The sequence below is a fragment of the Dasypus novemcinctus genome, chromosome 23, assembly GCF_030445035.2.
Source record: "Dasypus novemcinctus isolate mDasNov1 chromosome 23, mDasNov1.1.hap2, whole genome shotgun sequence".
NCBI lineage: Eukaryota > Metazoa > Chordata > Mammalia > Cingulata > Dasypodidae > Dasypus > Dasypus novemcinctus.
In genome coordinates, this window is record NC_080695.1 from 70,620,722 (window position 1) to 70,627,330 (window position 6,609).

The 6,609-nt window shown below is 58.4% G+C and overlaps 1 long non-coding RNA gene and 1 other non-coding gene across 2 annotated transcripts; one reads left to right on the forward strand and one right to left on the reverse strand.

Moving 5' to 3' along the window:
• Positions 1 to 1,465: 1,465 nt before the first annotated feature.
• LOC131275639 (uncharacterized) lies at positions 1,466 to 4,447 on the reverse strand. Its single transcript, XR_009183111.1, has 2 exons — positions 3,906 to 4,447; positions 1,466 to 2,567 (listed from the first exon to the last, which is right to left on the reverse strand). It is a non-coding gene; the product is annotated as an uncharacterized lncRNA (long non-coding RNA).
• Positions 3,716 to 3,788, forward strand: TRNAK-CUU (transfer RNA lysine (anticodon CUU)). Its single transcript has one exon. It is a non-coding gene; the product is annotated as a tRNA-Lys (tRNA).
• Positions 4,448 to 6,609: the final 2,162 nt, after the last annotated feature.

Here is a 6,609-nt window from a genome sequence, read left to right on the forward strand (position 1 = left end):
ATTCCTAGGTATTTGAGTTTTTTTATGCTATTATAAATGGAATTTTTGTTGCTATTGTAAATGGAATTTTTCCCCTGATCCTGCTCAGACTGTTCAATACTCACGTACAGAAACATTGGATTTTTGCATGTTGATCTTGTATCCTGCCACTTTGTTGAACTCAGTTATTAGTTCAAGTAGCTTTGTTGTAGACATTTCAGAATTCTCCTCTAGATATAGGGTCTTGTCTAATAGTGAGAGTTTTACTTCCTCTTTTCCTATTTGGATGCCTTTTTTCCCTTGTCCAATTGCTCTAGCTAGAACTTCTAGTACAATGTTGAATAACAATGGTGACAGTGGGCGTCCTTGTCTTGTTCCTGATCTTAGAGGAGAACTTTCAACCTTTCCCCATTGGGTATGATATTGACTGGGGTTTTTTCGTATATGTCTTTTATCATATTGAGGAATTTTCCTTTATTCCTGTTTTTCAAATTTTTTTATCAATAAAAGATGCAGGATTTTGTCCAACGCCTTTCTTTTCCCCCTTCAATGTGTTAGTGTAGTGTCTTACGTAAATTGATTTTCTTACGGTGAACCATAAGTTCTTATGGTGAACTTCGTCATGACATATAAGTCTTTTGATAGGCTTTTGGATTCTGTTTGCAATTATTTTGTTGAGAATTTTTGCCTCTATGTTCATTAGAGAGATTGGTCTGTAATTTTCTTTTCTTGAAGTGTCTTTATTTGGCTTTGGTATTAGGGTGATGTTGACATCATAAAATGTGTGGGTAATTTTCCCTCTTCTTCAATTTTTTGGGAGAGTTTGAGCAGGATTTATGTTAATTCTTCTTGAAATGCTTGGAAGAATTCACCTGTGAAGCCATCTGGTCCTGGACTTTTTTCTTTGTTGGGGGATTTTTGGTGAATGATTCAATTTCTTTAAAAGTGATTGGTTTGTTGAGTTCTTATTTTTCTTGCAGAGTCAACATTGGCTGTTTTGTGCATTTCTGAGAATTTCTCCATTTCATCTATGTTGTCTAGTTTGTTGGCATACAGTTTCTCATACTATCCTCTTATGGTCCTTTTTATTTCAACATGCAAAAATCAGATATGTTTCCACACAGAGAACAGACAACGGGGTGGAGGGGAGGGGAGAGAAATAGATAAATAAATAAATCTTTTTTTAAAAGTCCATTTAAACAAGAAAAGAAGTAGATCTCTCCCTGTTTGAAGATGACATGATCCTATACATAAAGAATCCTTAAAATTCACAACAAAGCTACTAGAGCTAATAAACGAATTCAGTAAAATCAGTGGTGTTTCTGTACCCTAGTGTACAATCCATAGAGAAAATCAAGAGAAAAATTCCAATTACATAGCAACTAGAAGGATCAAATATCTAGTAAAATAAACTTAACCAAGAATTTAAAGAACCTCTACATGGAAAACTAGAAAACATTGATAAAGAAATCAAAGAAGACCTAAATAAATGGAAGGAAGTCCCATGTTCATGGATTAAAAGATTAAATATTGATAAGATGTCAGTTCTACCCACAGAAACATACAGATCCAGTGCAATTTCGATCAAAATTCCACCAGACTTCTTCACAGAAATGGGCAAGCCAGGTATGGAACGGGAAGCAGCCCCAGCCAAGCCGCCCTCCCTGGGCTCAACCCCAAAGTCCCCTGTGGTTCCAGGTGGCAGCCTTTTCCTTCTCTTGGGGCCCGCCCAGCCCCACAGCTCTTTCCCCAAAGGGGCGGCCGTGGGCTGGAAGGACATTCTGGACTTGGGGCTCGTGCCTGTCCTTCATCTTGGAAGCCACCTGGCAAGGAAAGGTGGCCCTGGTCCGTCCTGGTGCTGCACCCCCGGGGGCCGCTCTCCAGGCACTGCTGGCGCTAAGGGCAGTGGGGAGAGATGAGAGCTGGAAAGTGAGCGCTGCGGGGATCTGCCCCAGGACCTCCCAGGCCCTCAGGAGGCTGGTCCCAGGGGCGATGTAGGGGAGGGCGATGCCACCTTCCTTAGCTGGTGACCTTGAGCCCCGTGACCCTGTGTCCTAGCCTGCAAGAGTTCCCCGGGAGGGAGGGACAGTTAGAGGAAGGGAGAGGGTGTGGGGGGAGAAGGAACTTGAGTGCTGCTGCGGCAAGGGCCCAGCCTGTGCCCGGAGCGTCGGGTGTCAGCCCGCCATTCCTGCAGGGTCTCTGTCAGTCTGTCTGTCTGGTCAGCGAGCACCACTCGGAGTCTCCTTGCTGCTTTCCTTGCTGCAGCTCGGGATCGGGACCGCAGTTCCTGGGAGCAGGGATCGCTGTGGCGCTGTCGTAGAGCAGGAGACTCGACCTCAGGGTGGTGGTTTCCAGCCCTCCTTTCCGCGCCACTTTCGCAGAGTCTTGCTCAGCTTCTTGGGTTGCACCGGGAGCGACGGAGCTCTAGTCTCCCTCAGGGTCCCTCTGAGCTATTGCTCTCCTCTCCCTCAGATTCTGGGGATCATTGTGTCAGCGACAGCTAGAGCTGGATCACCGTCAGGTTTCCCTGCAGCTGAGGCTGCTATTGCCCGAGTCCTCAGTGCTCCAAAATCCTTTCTGGATATTAACTTGAAAAAAAAAAACAACACTTCTATGTTGCAGAAATCAAGTCTGGACACGAGGGGAGCGGACGGTTCTGGGCCCCCCCCATCCCTGTCCGCTGCTGGGCCCTGCGCCCCCGCCACACCCCAGCCCCGGGCTGACCTGGGCGCCCAGCTCCACTCGCTCCGCGGCTAACAGGCCCCGAGCCCCAGCTCTGAGCCAGGCCCCGGGCGGAGGCGCTGCGGGGCCCAGACCCCAGACCAGCCCCGCGAGGGACCTGGCACCAGACCCCGGGGCCACTGCCTACCCTCTAAGGTGGCGGGGAGGGGTCTGAGGAGCTCCCGGGGCGCAGGGCTTCAGAAAAGAAGGGCGGGGAGGGGGGAAACCTGTCGGGAACCGCGGGGCTGGAGGGGCGGGGGAAGGGGCGCGGGGCGGACTGCGGCGGGCGGGGAGCGCCAGGGCCCCCCGAGCAGGGCCCGGCTCTAACCCGGGGGGCGCTTGCCTGGCGGCCGAGGCTGGTGGCGCTCGTGCTTGGGGTTCTGGGCTCCCTGCGGCGTTGGTGCCGGGGCTTCTGAGACGCTCCTCGGGCGTTTGTGTTTCGGGATCTGGAAGTTTCCTTGGCGCTTGCACTTGGGGTTCTGAGGTGCTTCGGGTTTCCCTGGTATTAGGGGCTTCCGGGGGGTTCTCCGGGTGTCTTTGTCGCGGGGACTCCCCCAACGCCACACGCGGGGGGGCGCTCGGGCCTGGAGCCAGGGGCCTGGGGGGAGGAGGCCCCCGCCCTGTCCTGCTGCGCCCCCTCCCCTCGGGGCCTCCTCCCTCCAGCGAGGCCAGCGGTTCCGGGGACCCCCGAGCAGGGGAAGGTTCTGGGGGGCGCTCGTCGGCCCTCGGGGGCTGCTGGGACTGCTGCATTCTCGGCGCCAGCCCAGGGCGGTGAAGAGGCAGGACCCCCTGGTCCAAAATGAGGAAGGCTCTCCTGAGGGCGACCGCAGAGCCGTCACCCAGGCGTGGGCGCCCCAAGCACCCAGCCCTGCCGCTCTGGCCTCTGCGCCCCCAAGACCGCAGGCTGTGCGGGGACACGGGGGCGCTGCGGAGCTCGGCTTGGGCCAGGGGACTGGCTTCCCTCTTGGGTCGCCTTAGTCTGGGTGGGACAGACTCGGGGAGTCCCCACGTACCTGCCCGGCTAGCTCAGTCGGTAGAGCATGAGACTCTTAATCTCAGGGTCGTGGGTTCGAGCCCCACGTTGGGCGGTTTCCGTTTTGGGACTCACGGCTTTAAATAACTAGGAATCCTGCTCTAACACGGAGAGAGAGAGAACCCGGGAGTGCGCAAAGCTCAGTGGGGAGGAGGCGCTCGCCACCGCTCACCTTGTTCCGCTGTAGCCCCTATCGGTCCTCCGGAGGGCGCTTAGTGCTATGGTGCTTCTGCCTACCGCACCCCAATCTCAGGGTTCTCCCTAACCTCTCCTCCGTGTTCGATGTTCCTGCATCTCAGGGTTCTCCCTAACCTCTCCTCCGTGTTCGATGTTCCTGCCCCCCTTTTTCGGGACGGGCTTCTCATCCCTTCTCCCCGATCCCCGGGCTGCAGAGACGGGGAGACTGCCTTGGGGGGCCCTGACCCCGCGGAGCACTGGGGCTCCAGATGCCGAGGTGCAGCCGCGGGCGGAAGCTCCAGGATGAGAACCCGTGCAGGGGTGGGGCAGGGCGGAGCAGAAAGCCGAGCAGGAAGAGGCTTCGGGCAGGGGGCGCTTGTGCTGCGCTGGGGCCTGGAGCCGCTCCCCGCGGCTGCTGCTCAAGGGGCCCCTCCACTGCGCTTCTGCTTTGGGCCTCAGCGTCTGGCGCCAGGTGGGCGCCTCCGCAGTTTGATCTGAGGCTCACCCAGCGCCTCGGATTGGGGTGTCTCCCTCCACCCCTGGGTCCCACAGGAGCGCCCTCCCGCCTCAGGAAAGGTGGGGAAAGAGGTGGGTTCCCACCTCCGGGCCAGCAGGGGATGCCCCACCCCCTCTCCATCGCCCTGGGCCTGTGAGAAGGAGGCGCGTCCCCTTGGGCTCGGGGTGGGTGGGCTCGCCTCCCGCCTCTGGCAGGCGCACCCTTGTTCCCTCCTTCCGCCATTCGCTGTCTGGGAAACCTGGAGGCTGGTCAGGGTGAACGCTGCAAGGCCTCGGCAGGGGGGAAGGCGCCCTGGTGGTGGGCCCCGTCCACGCCCTGCGCTGCGGGGAGACACCTGGGCCACTCCCCTGTTTGAGGGTTTACTGGGGGGTGGGACAGAGTGGCTTAAGCTGGGAGAGGCAGGGCCAGGCGTGGGGGTGGGCTCCGGGAGGAGTGGCTAGGTCCTGCTTACCCCCACACTGGGGTCCCCTGCCGACCCCAACCAGAAAGTCTGCTCTGGGCCCTGCTCCGCCCACACCCTGACGGGTACACCCCTCCCCCAGCTCCTCCCCGCGAGGCTGGTGGGCTTGCCACCCTAAGCGAGGCCTGACTGGGGGTGCGGAAGGGGAGGCATCCGAACCCGGGGATTTGGAGGGAGAGAGGGCCTGTCCCCCCAAGAGGACAGGGGGCAGCGGGCCGGGCCTCTGAGAGCCTCGCGGCGGGAAGGGGGCGCTGACCCGGGAGTCAGGCTTCTAACGTCCGGTCGTCTCCCCGACCCAGCGCCTGTGCGTTCTCATTTCCGTCGGTGAACCAGCTTTCCAGGGAGGCCTTCCCAGCCCCGTCGGCACCTAGCAGGGAGTGGGCGCTCGGTCAGACTCCAGGATCTCAGGCCGGGTCTGAGAAACAGCGACCCCCCCACGTGCGGCTCAAACGCGAGTCCTTGAAATCCAATGGCAGGTGCGCGGGGAGGGACCCGGTTTCCTGGAGGGGCGTCGGGTCGCCGGGCGCCAGCCTCGCTCGAGGGAGTGGGGCTGGGCCGTGACTGTCAGGGTGGGCCTGGGCTTCTGGAAAGTGCTCTAGGCCCCCTGAGAACCCCCAAAGTGTCCTTGGCAGGTGACAGCCCAGCCCCGCCTTCTCTCTACAAATGTTCAGGGTCCCAGCGGCTCCCAGTGAGGATGGGGAGGGCGCATGGGAGGCAGAGCACTCAAGCACGGGGCTACATCTGCCCCCCAGAGTTTTTTATGGTGCAGCGCGCAGGGATAACTGGGGGACCTTCGAGAGCCTCGCATAGACCCTGGCGCTAGCTGGTTTATGCAACGAAATTAGCAGGTGCCCTGTAAATCTGACCAGGGCTGCGAGCCTGCGAGCCTGCGAACCCGCACAGCCGAGATCCCCGGGTGCACGCGCTAGAAATGACACCGGAGCAATAAGAGCAGGTGTCTTTGGGGCTCAGCTGTGGAAGGAAACTTAAAATGGAGGGCAAGGTATGAAGGTTTGTTGGTCCAAGGGTATGATTCTCCCTTTCGGGCGTGAAAGGCCCTGAGTTCAAATCCCGCACAAGCCCTCCTTTTTTTCCCACTTGCTTAAGCTGGCAGAGTCCTGGTAGCTACCACAGGGCCTAGAGACGTGGACAGACTGAACTAGCCTGCCCTAGCCGCCGCCACGGGTGGGAAAGATATCTTGGGAGGGTCATCCAGGAACCCATCACCCTGACATGGGATCCTGCAATACCAACTGAGTTAACCACTGTTAGTGGAGACCACCCACCGGGCCGGGCCAGGGAGGGTCCCTCAGAATAAGGGAGAGTGCAGGTCCCCTAGGCGGCTGTCCCGGCAGCAGGGTCCTTGCGTCAGGTTTGTAGAGGTCCATGGTTCAACCCTCGACAGAGCCCTACTCCTAGAATTGAATTTTAGGGGAGCGGGAGCCAGAGCAGGCCCCGGCTTCCAGGAGCAGGACTTCAGCGCCCCCGGCACGGGTGGGGGTCTCGGCCCCAGCCCCCCTCGCCCAGGCCGTGGGGCCTTCCCAGAGGTGAGGGACAAGTTGGGCACAGCCCAGCCTGCCTGGTTCTCGGGGCTCAGGCACACTGGCACACGCGGACGGACACACAGACTGCCCAGCATGCTCCGAATTTGGACCCCGACCCCAGGTCCCTCTTGCCCCGCAGGCACGTCCTCCGCTCGCCCCTCGACCTGGGGGGCGCGAG